Source organism: Equus przewalskii, chromosome 22 (genome assembly GCF_037783145.1).
Source record: "Equus przewalskii isolate Varuska chromosome 22, EquPr2, whole genome shotgun sequence".
NCBI lineage: Eukaryota > Metazoa > Chordata > Mammalia > Perissodactyla > Equidae > Equus > Equus przewalskii.
The window spans coordinates 5,600,320-5,614,914 of record NC_091852.1 but is presented as its reverse complement, the minus strand read 5'-3'; the positions used below and the strand labels follow the sequence as shown (position 1 = coordinate 5,614,914).

Below are 14,595 nucleotides of genomic sequence, written 5' to 3'. Positions count from 1 at the left end.
AAGATTCGTCTTTGAGGTAACCATTGACCTGTGTTCCTCACATGGTGGTTTCGAGCATCACATGAGATAATGTATGTGAAGGTACTTTACAAATGAAGCAACATACACATATGAACCTTGTTAATATCATTGACCATTTGACCTCATCTGCTGATTCTTGGGGCCTTCAGAGTTTAATGTCCCAAAGGTCTCCCATAAAGGGACTCCTATGGGAGTCCATACTAACACCTATGCTTCTACCCACTCCCTCCATAACCCACTCTCCTGGTTTCCCAGGTTGGAGACATGACAAGAGGGAAACAGAGGACATAAGGAAGCTGATTTCCATTCTGAAAAGGTAAGCAGTCTTTCCACTTCTTTCCTGATTCCTCTTTAGCATGTTCTCTGCAATTCCAGGGATTCAGTGCAGCCTGCCCTAGTCATGCCAGGGGGTTGCCATAGGAACGGGTATGTGAATGAAGGCCTTGGGGTGAGCGCTGCTGAGTGTGTTGTGAAGTCATGGATGTGGGGCAATGTGAAGGGGCAGCAGGCTTCAGGTGGCCCCTACCCCCCCAGGCCAGCGGGTCCTCCTTTCTTCTGGTCCTGGCTGCAGCTTTGTACCTCCTGTCTCCCACAGCCCTTCAGGCCAGCATCATGATACCACCCGCTTTCATCAACTGTTATGTCCAGACCCCTCCTGTGAGGTGTGTAATAGCACAACTGCAGAAGTCAATCGGCTGTTGTTCCTGGAAGACCTGGAAGATGATACCCTCTCTGTGTCCTCTTTGGCTTCCACAGCTTCTGTGACTGAGTCATCATTCACTCTGTCCTCTGCCTTCTCAGAAGTCCCTCCAGGAGGCCTAACACCAGCCCCTCCACCTGAGCCTTCCCCAACACCCCCCTCCATTCTTTCACCTAACTCAATGACACCCTTAGCTGACTTTCATTCGCCCTCACCAATGGGTCACTCTCTGCTGCCAGAGATTTTCCTCCCTTGGATTCTGATTTCACAATGGACCATTCCCCACCCCAACCCCTTGCCTTTCCTCCTCTGCGACCACATGACACTCTGACAGTGGATCCTGTTCTCCAACCAGAGGCCACTTTGTCCATGCATACCATCTTCTCTCTTGACCCAGCCCTTTCCCAAGATGTCAACGTCTTACGAAATGTGTCCCAGACAATGGATCCCACTGATTCATTGACTTGTCATCACACACCACCAACCCTGTCTGTTTCACCACCACGAGACAGTGCTTTAACTGTGACTCAATCCGATTCAATTTCTACCTTATTGAATCCTGTGGTGGAGATCTCATCTCCAGATAGCCCTGGTGGGTTTTCTACTTGTGTCCCACCAATCAAAGGCACTGACCATTCAAGCCTCTTGGTTTGAGAATTCTCCTCGTGGCACGCTCATGCCAAAGACTTGTTCCATTCCACTTTGGCACAATGTGATTTCAATCAAGAGCTCTTGCCCTCCACTCTTCAGAGCGCTTTTTGAGGGGAGACCCTGCCAACAACCTTGTGGAGCCTGGTAACCTCCCATTTCTCAGCCCTGATGTCCTGGCACTTTTGGAGAGACAAGTCCAAAAGAGGAGTGATTTTCTGATGAGGGGTTCTTTTCCACAAGAACTTAGGCCAGACTACCAATTAAATTCTTTGGAGAAAATGTTGGAGTCAATTGCTGATAAACATGACTCAGCATTCTCCCACCAACAGGTCACTCTCTGCCACCAGAATCTTTTACTCCCTTGGATTGCAAATTCCCAGGGGGCCAGACCATAGCCCTACCCCTTGCCTTTCCCCCCTCCCACCACATGACACTCAGATACTGGATCCTGTTCTTCAACTAAATGCCTCTTTATCTCTGCATGCCATCTTCTCTCTTGATCCCACTCTTTCCCAAGACATCCACCCCTTACCAAATTTGTCCCAATGAATCCCACTGATACATTGGTTTGTCATGATTTACCATCAAGCCTGTCTGATTCACCATCACCAGACAGTGCTTTAACTGTGACTCAATCTGAATTGGCTTCCATCCTACTGAAGCCTGTTCCACAGAACTCATCTCCAGACACCCTGGTGGGTTGTCCACTTATGTCCCAACAATCAGAGGCACTGACCATTCAAGTCTGTCAGTTTCAGAATTCTCTTCATGGCAAACTCATGCCAAAGACTTGTTCCCTTCCACCTTGGCACCATACGATCTCAATCAAGAGTTTCTTGCCATCCATTCTTTGGAGGCCTCTTTTTGGGAAGACCCTGCAGCCAACCGTGTAGAGCCTGGAAACCTCTTGTTTCTCATCCCTGATGTGCTGGCACTCCTGGAGAGACAAGTCCAACAGAGGAGTGATTTCCTGATGTTGAAAGAAAAGGAAAAGAAAAGAGGTTCTTTCCCAAAACAACTTAGGGCACACTACCAATTAAATTCTTTAGGGAAAATGTTGGAGTCAATTGCTGATAAGCATGACTCAGCATTCTCCCTTCCTTTTTGGAGCAGCAAAGGGAAACCAAAGGAGCTGTTTGTGCACCAGCAGCTTCTATATCCTAAGACCTCAGAGGACCATTTACAGCAAAAACATGTCCAGCTCTTCTGGGGTCTCCCATCTTTGCACAGCAAGTCCTTGCCCCTCTGCTGACCATGTCTCAGGTGATGGTTCCTCAATCTTCATTTTCAATAGAATCTCAAATGCCTCCATGGACCAAGAATCCCCAGTACTTTCCCATCCTCTACCTTTGTCCTCGCCTGAGATCCAGCCTCAAGCCTTGCCTCAAATCCTGTCCCAATCCCAGCCCCTACCTCTCACTCAGGTCCAGCCCCAGGCCCACCTTCAGTCCCCACTCCCCATCCTACCATCTGGTCCTCTACCTGAGACTGAGACCTGTGGAATGTGTTTCCATAGACCCCAGAATGAATCAGAGTCTTTCATTTCATCTGAAATTCAACAACTAGAATGGAATGTGTTGCAGAAGCAACAGGAAAGATTGTGGAGTTCACCTTCTGTGGTCCAAAGATCTGGGGAAGACTTATGTCCTTGAGCTCCCAACTCTCCTTACCCCCAGGCCTCGCAGGCCCATGTTTCAATCTCCATCCTTCCTGGAGCATTTCCTCTCAGTGATGAGCTTCAGAAGAAACTAGACCATCACCTTCGAAAGAGGCTCATCCAACACCACTGGGGCCTGCCCTGCAGGATCCATCAGTCTCTGTCACTGATGATACCTCTGAGAGATTTATCAGACATAGCTGATTTGGAGAGCAATCATGGACTCTCATGGGTCTCTGTGAATAAAAATCTAAATGTTGGATTGAGCCAATCTGGAAATTTCCATGAGAGGGGCTCAGAAATGCTTCATCTAGAAGAGGACGTGGGGAAGAATCAGGGACATAGCCCAGAGAATGGCTCAAAAGATCATCTGTTTAGTGACCCATGGAGCTCTTCAGATAAGGATCTGGGGTATGCCACTCTGAGAAAGACCTAACTAGTCACATGGTGAGTCTTTTAGCCTCACTCATGCTCATGCTGAGTGTGAGCACATATTTGTGAAACTGTGTAAGCCAGCCCTTCATGCCTTTATATCCCCCCATTTTAGACAACCAATACTTTAATCACCTGTTCCAATTCTCTATAAAACTACTACTCTGAGGTGGATATCTCTCTGCACATTGTTGGACCTGGTGGGTTCTAAATCATATTCCTTGGTCTGAAGAAATGAGTCAGCCATTCAAATCAGTGTACTATCTTCTCTTCCAGTTCTTTTATAGGGCTCTGAGCATTTGTATCTACCACTGAGTGAGCAAAGCCCAGTCCAGAGTCAGTGTCTATTCCTCTTAGGACCCATTTATAGCCCCCCAAGGGCTACCAGCATCAGTCTCACTTGCCACATATGTTCAGGCCTTCCTACCAGGGAATCTGCCACAGAGCCTCTGCAATCTCCATGTACCTTGTTGGCAGGCAGAACAGTTCTTACTGGCATTTTGTGCCTCACAGGGTGTAAGAGGACTCTATCTAAATTCGCCCATTTCTGCATTGCTGCAGTGCCCCCATGTCCACTCATTTCAGGGAACCAGGTGTGCGCCTCAAGTGAACACAGAGAGCTATCTGTTTGTGGATTCTAATCACCTTCCAAATCTGGAAGGGAGTTCTTCTCAAAGGCATCGACATGTCCTAGCTTAACACACCTCTCAAATTTCCATAGGGCCATGCCCCATACAGGCATCCCTTTAATAGGCCAAGTTTCCATTGCCCTTCTACCTGATCATATGGCCAAGCCATTGGCTACTGCCCATGCATCAGTAAAAAACCAAACACAGGGTCTTTTACCACTGTTCAATTCTTCCATCACTGCTAGGAAAAGAGCATGTAATTTAGCCCACTGAACTGATTTGTATTTACCTTCTTGAATCATTGGTGACCTGCCAAACAGGATGTTGCATGCTCACCTTGGAACTGCCATCCACAAGCCAAGCAGCTCTTTGCTAATCAGTTGAGGGCTCTTTACAGGGCACTGTCCAAGTGACAATAGAATCAGGCAGCTCCTCATGCAGTTCCAATGGCAGTCCTAGGGAAAAAAAGTCTCCCTGCTCGTGAGTATCTCTTCCTTCATTCCCCAGGCAGAATTAAGCTGTATAAACCAGTTCCATTTTATTATAGAATATTTCTGGGCACTGATTAGACTGTTTCTCTGACATCACCAAAAACACTGTGCGTATTTCAGGTTTTCATGATCATTTTGTGTCCTACAGTCTTAGAGGTGGCTTCAATTGACAATGTCAGATACCAAGGTAATAAATGCCCCTAAAATGGAAATTCTCTAGTCCAAAGTCCCAGTAGTCGATGCTGGGAGGTGCTCCCAGGCTCTTGCCATAAGCCCCAGTCTATGCCCCACGTAGGGCCACTGCACAGAGAATTTGTCCCTACCAGCACTCCAGCTTCTATTCCACACTACGTATGCTCAGACAATCTTACTGGTTCCCATTTACCATGTCCAATTAATATGGCTTGAAGGGCAAATTTACATGCCTTCAGTTTTACAATACTTGGTAGGGAGAACATTCCCCAGTGAGATACAACACCCTTCGCCATAATACAATCAGGTAAAACAGATGCAACCACTTCACATAAAGCCTGTTCAAACATACCAATTCTCCTACAATTTTTTACCTTAATTCCATCGACTTTTACATTATTAACTGTAGCCTTTATTAGGACTTCACTCTACAGGTTTGGTTTCACAATTCTAGGTAAGGGAAGTGTTCTCTGGCCAGATACAATACCCATTCCCATAAAACATTCCGATAAAGGAGATCTAACTTCTTTACATAACACCTGCTTAAACACTCCAAATTTCATAATCCTATCAAACATTACATATTTGCTTTCTCTCTTTCTAATTGTAGTCCAAGTCAGGGCCTCCCCAGTGGCTTTTGGTACCCCAGTTTGCGGGGCTCCTGTATCAAGGAGTCCTGGGAACTTCTCTTCTCCACCCCTTGACCATTGGTGCCCACTTTTGTGCAAAAGGCTTTGGATCCCCAGGAAGGAGTCAAGCCAAGGGACCCTGGGTCTTGGTCAATCTTTAACTTGTTTAACTTCCTAACCATTGCCCCAAGGGATTCCTAGTCAGGTTTTTGGTTGTAGTCTTTGCCTTCTGGTTTAAATTCCTCCAAAATGGGGTAAACAGAGCAGACTTGTTTGGGACCTTTTAATGTTGGGGGACCAAAAAGGAGCCCCATTGGTCTACCCCATCTCTGGCAGTGCTGCATCAACACCTTTGTTTCAACTCCGTCAATGTCCACTTTATTCATCCCATGTTTCAACAACCATCCAAAGACTTCCACGGGGTGGAGTCCCTTGACTCTCCCTATTTTCTTAATTACTTTAATGTTCTTGGAATCAGTAGGACCCACATGGGGAAGCTAAGATAGCAAATCCAATTAAGGCTTCTTGAACTGTTGTTTGATTTTGTAGCCATAAAGTTACATGGGCCGCCCATGCAACAGGGCCCTCTTAATTACAGCATTTACCATAACCTGGGTAATGAGCATATTCAGTGGGTGAATGTCATCATAAAGCCAGCCCCACATGGCCTGCATTTGAAGCATATCAGCTGCTTCATCTGGGAGTTCCATTTGGCATTTACAGGGGGAGTTGGACAGTCCCCTTATCAGTATAAACACACTTTACAGTGGCTTTTATCCAGTCCACCAGGTTGGCCATTCCCTCAGGAATAACTTTCTGTGTGTCTGGATCGCATACAGCCATCTATACTAGTTCAATAGTGAGCTTCGGATTCTGCATCAACCCAAACATGCTCTTCCAGTCTGCAGCATTCAACACCAAAGACACAGCCCCCAAACTGATTATTCTCATAATCCATTTTGGTAAAGGCTCTTCAGGAAGCTGATGATACCAACCCACAAAATGAGCCAGCTCCTTCACGCTATATCCCCTGGTTCCAGTTGTTTCTTGGTTTTGCCCTCCCTTACATTTACGACCTTCTTGGTGACCATAGGTCTTAGAGGTACTTTCTGTTGTCCCTGCATAATTTTTTCCTTTTTTAGGAGGCTTTGAGGCTAATGGCTGAAGCTCAGATCCACCTAGATCTGAGAGCTTGGTTCAGCATCAAGGTCTGACCCAACACTTTCTTTTACTTCATTTTGGCTATTACAGGTAGCAATAACCAGGAAATCATAGATTTAGCATGCTTCTTATTTTCCATTTCCTCACATAGTCAATGAGCCAGATCCTCAGGAGTCAAGTTTCCTACCATTTCTAAATTCCACTGTAACTGGTGGGTTCCCAGATAAAATCCCAAACACAGTGATTCTCTAGTCCTGGGTTGGGTGATTTAGAGAGTGTGGGATTTCTGTAGGAGAACAGGGTATCCCAGTACTCCAAATCTGGGCACTTCAAGCCCTTTAGAGGAAGCTATAAGTCTCTTCATGGAGACAAGTTGGAACAGAAAATTCAGTGGGAACAGCAAATTCAGCCCCATCCTGAGTGCCTCACCTGTGGGCAAGGAAAGACTGGGGACTCTGAGACAATCGCCCTCTGGTATCAACCATGAGCTTGCTGAGGATGTTCAGAGAAGTAAGGGTGCCAGACAGACTCTCCTGCCTGTCACACATGGCACCACAGGCAAAACAAGTCAGAGACAGACTCAACTAGGCAACAGATGTACGCCAAAGCTGCCTGCAAGGCAAGCTGGGGCTGGACATGTGCCAAAGGATAAGAGTGTGAGTTCCAGGGATGGAGTAGAAAAGCAACAGGGCAGAAAGATGGAGAAGTCAGAACCTTTCTCTTTGCTCAATGTATCTAGGGAAATATTCAGGGCTGAGGAGCTCAATGCTCTTCAATCAAGAACTGGAGACATCTTGACAACCAGCAAATTGGGAAGACCCCAAATGGTAAATGCAAATGAGTTTAAAGTAGAAACTGCTGTTACCACTGAAAGCCGCCCACCAAAAAGACCAGTTTGCCAAGATCCTAAATAATTAGACCTTAAAGAACAGCTGTTTGGTGAGTTAAAGTCTAAACTGGAGAAGAGGGAGCAGAGCCAGCTCCAAGGCCAACCCACTGATGGGTGCCTTGCCTCACAGAGCTTGACTTACAAGGCCTCACTGACTCATGCTCAGGGTGTCTCACTGGTGACATGGGAGCTTCCCAGGTACTGCATGTCCATTTGGAGGACAGAGGAATCATCCTGGAGCAGCAGCAGGAGCCTTGGTTCCCTAAGAAAGTCTTAAGGAGGTGCCAGGATAAGAATTTACCACCAGCCACAAAGCAGAAGAGCTTGGTGGAGGGGATGCAGGGTTGGAGACATCCCAACCTAGAAGAAAGAGTTTCCCTGCTCAGGACATGGCATTAGAGCAGACGGTTTGGAGCAAGTCTTCCCAGACCCCATCACAGAAGGGACAGCCTCCTCCTGAAAACCTTTTCAGAAAAAAAAAAGAATCATTTTTTGCAATGACTTCATCCTGGGATAAAATGCAAAAGGCAAGAGAATTCCAAGGAAAAGGGCAGCCCCATTTCATCTGTGCAGAGCAGAGGCCTAGTTAAAAGGAGAGCTGCTTTTACCAGGATGACTGAAGCTGAGAAGATCATGACAGACACTGTGAAGTTCCCAGAGAAGAAACTGGGGCTTCCCAAAGGTGACCCATCCCCTGGAGCTCTTTTTGAGAGATATAGAAATAGATATTGGCCTTGTGACCTCTCAGCTTCTGAATCTCCACATGAGGCCTGGCCTGAGAAGATGCTCAGAGGCCTGGGGGGAGGGGTGCTTCACCTGCTGAACACAGGCCCCCTTTGCCATGCACACTCAACAGAATTCCACCCAGGTGACCACAGTAATAAATGGAGTAACAATATTCATGTGTTAAGGCTTCACCTTGCACTGGCTGCCTTGCCTTGCACAAGTACCCTAAGTCTCAGATCTCATCTATTATGTACGGAGATACTAAGATGTACTAATAGGGTTGGCCCTGAGAACTGGAATGAACAAGTAAAGGGCTATGAACAGTGTTAAGGGCTAATGTTCAGGAATGGGCAGGGGGCCCTGATGCAGTTACCACATGGACCATACCAGCCTCCAGATAGCCTGATGCCTTGGAAGTGCCTGCACAGGTCAGAAGGACAGTGACACATCAGGGTGGGAGTCCACTACACTAAATTAAGAATTCATCATCTCTGATTCTCTGCAGGACAAGTGACTAGAAGGATGCTCACAGTCTGCTGGTCATTGTTTTTACAGAGGAGCCATCAAAAGTTTTAACTCCCCCTCGGACCAATCAGTGAATCTAATAGGAATGGTTCCTGGGAACCCCAGGTAAAGACCCATCAAGGCATTAATGTCAGTGGACAGAGACAATAAAGGCAGAGCTGTTCATCACACACTGCAAGATCCAGGATGGCAGGACACGTGGCTCTTCGAACAAAGGACAGCAAGCTTTTTATAAGGCAGAATGTATCAGACAATTGCCTTCAGTTGCAGGTATTGATACAGTCATGCATGTATCAAGGGCCCACTATATGTCCAGGTTCTGTGTTAATTAGGAACTGTAAACATGGTTATCTTAGTAAGGGGTGGAAGAGAATTCTTTTTGTGACTGTTCCCTTATTAGGAAGTATTATTTAGCAAATAGAAAGATGGAAAAGTAAAAGGAAGAACTTTATGGACTTCCACCTTCAAACAATTACTGTTAACGTTTTGATGCATCTCTTTCCAGATTTTGCTATGCGTATTTTTACATTGCTTAAATAAAATGTACTTTAAAAGAAAAACACACTATCATAAATATTTTTGCTATTATAGTCTTTCATAAATGACATTTTCAATGATAACATCCTATTAAGTGGTAGAATATTAAATTCTACTTTTTCTTGACATTTGGGTAGTTTCTAATTTTTTGAAATTTTAATACTTCGCTCCTCATGTTTGATCATAATTGTACTTTCTTATAAATGGCCCTATTCCAAATAGCATAAGGCTTCTCCTAAATGGCTGATTAACCCAGGGTTCTGCCCTGGCTGACTGGCTTTTCTCTTTTTCCAGCCTCCTTAGATGAATTACCCCCTCATGTGGTTAGCTATTTCAGTGCTATATTTTCCTAAGTTTCAGGCCAATGAAACCAACTGCTTGCTAAACATCCTCAAGGTACAATCTTCCAAACTTAACCCATTGTCTTCCTCTGCCCCCAACCTTCTTTTACTCTTAAAGTCCCAGGATCAAGTAGTAGCACCTGGACACCCAAGCAAGAAACACAAGAGCCATCCTATACTCCTTTCTCTTTATTTTCTCCATAGCTAGTCAGCTACTAGGTAATGAAGTGGAAAAATATGCTGGGCAGAGAAATCCTAGGGTTCTCATAGTCCATTCCATTCCTGCCAAATAGACTGTAAGATCCTTTAGGTCATGAGCTGTATTGTTGAAGTTAACTTTTAATCATATTAGTAATATAAGTTCACATTATCTGAGTCAAAATTAAAACATTTCTCATTAAGACTAAATATCCCATTGTGTTATTCTGATTTTTAGCATTTCTTACTTTCTGACACAATATGATGTTTCAAGCTCTTCATATAGTTTTCTCTGCACCAGCCCTGGCTTCAGCTATTTCTCCAAGTAGCTCTGATTCCTGTAATGGAGAATGGTATTTAGAAGCCAAGGTCAAGGTACTAGATGTGTTCATTATTATTAGGATGTTGCTGCTTCTAGGTCCAATCAGTGGACAGAAGTAGAAAATATGTGTATATATATATATACACACGCACACTTTCACACATTTAATCAATTTCTCTATACAACGATATGGTGAAAATTGTGAGTTCACATCAATACCTCCAATTGCAATCCAACACTGCAGGGTTCATTCTAGCTTCCTCCCTCCATGTTTGTAATTTGTCTCTCCAACAGTGAGAAATCTGGTTCCATTATCCTTAATATATTTACATGATCAATCTGTACGTAAGCAATCTCTCATCGCCATCACCATCCCCTCCATGTGTGGCTGTGCTCTTCTACCACTTGTGCTTAGACATCAACATGCCTGGCAGCCGTGTTATGTAGACACCAACACCTGCACCAGGCAACCAGTCTATGCCAAGGTCCTCTTCACCTGCTTGGGCTCTGACACGCTGCTCTGGGACAGTGCAACACCTCTTTAACTGCCCCCTCCATCCCCCTTTTGTGTGGATGCCTATTATTCTTGGCTCACCTAAGGAATGTAAGAATGAATTATTCAGGAAGGGAAAAGAAAGAGAAATACTGTATCTTCTCCCAGCTTTATTGAGGCCTAATTTACATGCAAAAAACACGTATTTAAAGTGTACAACTTCATGAATTTTGATAATGAAATCAAATCAAGATAAGAAACATTCATTTGGAGTTTTTTGAAATTAAATTTTTTATTTTGAGATAAACGTAGATTCACATGCAGTTGTAAGAAATAACAGAGAGATCTCCTGTACACTTTACCATTCCCCTCAATCATGACATCTTACAAAACTATGGTATAATACCACGACCAAGACATTGACAGTGATATAGTTGAGACACGGAACATTTCTATCACCACAAGTATCCCTCACATTGCCATTTTATAGACACACTCACTTTCTTCCTGCCCCTACTCCCCCAATCTGTTTTCCATTTTTATAACTTTGCCATTTCAATAATATTTTATATATATGGACTCGTGTACTATATAACTTGCTGGAATTGGCTTTTTTTACTCAGCTGAATTCTGTGGAGACTCATCTAGGCTGTCATGTGTATCAACAGTTCATTCTTTTTTATTCCTCAGTAGTATTCCATGGCATAGATGTACTACAGTTTAACTGCCAGTTGAATAACAGCTGTGTTGTTTCCAGTTTTGGCTGTTACAATGAAAGCTTCTATGAACATTTGTGTATAGGTTTTTGCACGAATATAGGTCTTCATTTCTTTCTGATAAATGCCCAGAAATGTAATCACTGAGTTGTTTGGCAGTTTCATGGTTAGTTTTTTAAGAGTCTATGAAACTGTGGCTATACCATTTTAAATTTCTATCAGCAATATATGAGTAATCCAGTTTCTCCTCATCCTTGCCAGCGTTTGGTATTGTCATTAAACTTTTTGAGCCATCATAGTGATATCTCATTGTGGCTTTAACCTGCATTTCCTGAATGACTGACGACAGTGAACATTTTCACATGCTCATTTGCCATCTGTATATCTTCTTGGATACAATGTCTCTTCATGTTTTTGCTCATGTTCTAATTGGGCTGTTTGCTTTCTTACTGCTGAGTTGCCAGAGTTCTTTATATAATCTTGATACCAGCCCTACAGTGGATATGTGTTTTGCAAATATTTTCTCCCAGTCTATCACCTGTCTTTTCACCCTCTTAACAGGGTCTTTTGCAGAGCAATAGTTGTAAGTTTTGATGAAGTTCAATATATCAGATTTTCCTTTCATGTTCATACTTTTGGCGTCACAACTAAAGACTCTTTGCAAAGTCTTAGATCATGAAGACCTTCTCCTATTTTTCTCCTAAAATTTTTATAGTTGTATGTTTTACAGTTAAGTCTGTGGTCCATTTTGAGTTAATTTCTGTGTAAGGTGTGAGACTCACACTGAAGTTTTTTTTTTGGCTTATGGATGTGCACTTGCTCCAGCACTATTTATTGAAAGGTTATCTTTACTCCATTGAATTGCTTCTGTACTTTGTTAAAAATTCATTGAACACATTTGTGTGGGTCTATTTCTGGCTTCTCTATTCTGTTCCATTACTGTTTTTTTTCTCTCTCTCTGTTAATACCACATAATCTTGATTACTATGGCTACAGCAAGCTAAGTCTTAAAATTAGGTAGATTGATTTTTCCCACTTTATTCTTTTTCCTAATTGTTTTAGCTATTCCAGTTCCAGTTCCTTTCTTTTTCCATATAAATTGTGGAAAACCTTTTCTACTAAAAATCTGCTGGGATTTTCCTAGCAATTGTGTTAAATGTATATATCAGTTTGGGGAGAATTGACAACTTTAGTATGTTGAATCTTCCAACGCATGCACATGGTATAGCTCTCCTTTTATTTAGGTTTTCTCAAATTTCTTTCATCACACTGTGTAGTTTTCAGCATAAAAGTCCCCTGTGCGTGTTTTGTGAGATTACAGCTAAGTATTTTAATTTTTAGTGACTGTCAGTAATACCGAATTTAAAATTTTTGTGTCTACATACTCATTGATGGCATACAGCAATACAATATATTTTTTATGGTTATTTTATATTCTTTGACTTTGCTGAACTCACATATAAGTTCTAGGAGGTTTTTTGGTAGACTCCTTGAGGTTTTCTATGTACCCAATCCTTTCTGATCCCTATGCCTTAGTGCATTGGCTAGAACTTCCAACGTTATGTTGAATAAGAGTGGTGAGAACAGACATCCTTGCCTTATTCCTGATCTTAGAGTGAAGGCATTCAGTATTTCGCCATAAATATAATGTTAACTGTAGGTTTTTTGTAGATTTTCTTTATCAAGTTGAAGAAGTAATCCTCTTTTGCTATTTTTCTGAGTTGTATTTTTTGTTTGTTTTAAAGTTAATTTTTAGTGAGTTTCTGATAGTTTACAATCTTGTGAAATTTCAGTTGTACATTATTGTTTGTCAGTCATGTTGTAGGTGCACCCCTTCACGCTTTGTGCCAACCCCCACGCCCCCTTTCCCCTGGTAGCCACTAATCTGTTGTCTTTGTCCACATGTTTAAATTCCTCATGTGAGTGGAGTCATTGGGAGTTGGTTTTTTTAATCATGAATGGGCATTTAATTTTGTCAGAATTTTTCTGCATTAATCTTTCCATAACTTTCTTGTAATTTTTTTTTCTTTAGTCTGTTTATAAGGTGGATTACATTGACTTATTTTCTAACGTTGAACCAACCTTGCCTCCCTGGAATAAATGCTACTTAGTTATGGTGTATAATTCTTTTTATACATGGCAGAATTCTGTTTACTAATATTTTTAAAGGATATTTGCATATACATTTACAAATACTGGTCTGTAGTTTTCTTTATTTTTGTACTGACTTTTTCTCATTTTGGTATAAAGGCCAAAATGAATTCAGAAAATGAATCAGAAAGTGTTCCCTCATCCTCTATTTACTGGAAGAGATTTTGTAGAATTGGTTTTAATTCTTTAACCATTTGGTTGAATTCTGCAGTGCAACCATCTGGGTCTGGAGATTTCTTTCTTGGGAGTTTTTAAGTTAAATATTCTTTTCCTTTATAGGTACAGAGTTATTCAAATTGTTTATTTCATAGGTCTTTACATGGGAAGAGGTGCAGAGGTTTCAAAAGACTAGAAAATAGAGCACAAAGTAGAAAAGCGAGCAAAGAAATAAATGATGGAGAATGGAAGCTGAAAGAAGGAGAGAAGAAAATGATTTCATAGAACAAGCCTAGAATGGACAATTTCTGGAAGATGGCATCTTACCTTGGGTTTCTGCATTGAAGGTATAAAGCTCACTGTCAGGCGATGACCTCCCCCAGCAGAGAGTCCAAAACAGCGTTATTCCTGGTTATTTCTGGTGGATTCCAACATGATTCAACATAGCTGGTACTTCAGGTTTATGCTCTCAGGTGACAGATCATCTTCATCAGCAGCAGGAGCACTAATATTTATTGATAATTTACTATGTGCTATGAAGCCAACAAATATTAGTTTCTGTAATCCTTAAAAGAAATCTTGTGAGCTAGATATGATTATAATCCCAATTTGAAAGATGGGAAATCTGAGGTTTAGGGAGGTTACAACTAGTAGACGATGGAGCCTGGATTCAATGCCAGCAGAGCCTGTGCCTGTATCTTATTCTACAGTACTCCATGTTCTTGGACACCTTTTTCAAGTTTGTCCTCCTAAAACTCCTCCTCCCCTCCCCCTTCTCCTCCTTCTCTTAATCTTAGGCCTCCTTTTCTTTACATAGATCCCACACATAGAGTCATGTTCTATCTTGTAAGAGGTGGATCACTCAATTCTATTTCCTATCACAGAGCTAAGGTATTCACACTGGTCTTCTTTCCAGTAGTTACTAATCCAGTGAAATCACTATCAGTCTTCAACAAGAATTCAAATAGAGGAAGTGCT

The 14,595-nt window shown here is 42.6% G+C and overlaps 1 long non-coding RNA gene and 2 pseudogenes across 3 annotated transcripts in view; 2 read left to right on the top strand and 1 right to left on the bottom strand.

The window, feature by feature from the left end:
- Positions 1–1,499, top strand: part of LOC139078358 (spermatogenesis-associated protein 31D3 pseudogene) — a 4,845-nt pseudogene extending 3,346 nt beyond the window's left edge.
- The window catches only part of LOC103560043 (uncharacterized), a 224,494-nt gene that overhangs the window by 66,544 nt on the left and 143,355 nt on the right, over positions 1–14,595 (bottom strand). The gene's annotated exons all lie outside the window — the stretch shown is intronic.
- On the top strand, positions 2,491–6,616 carry LOC103543205 (spermatogenesis-associated protein 31D4-like; annotated as a pseudogene).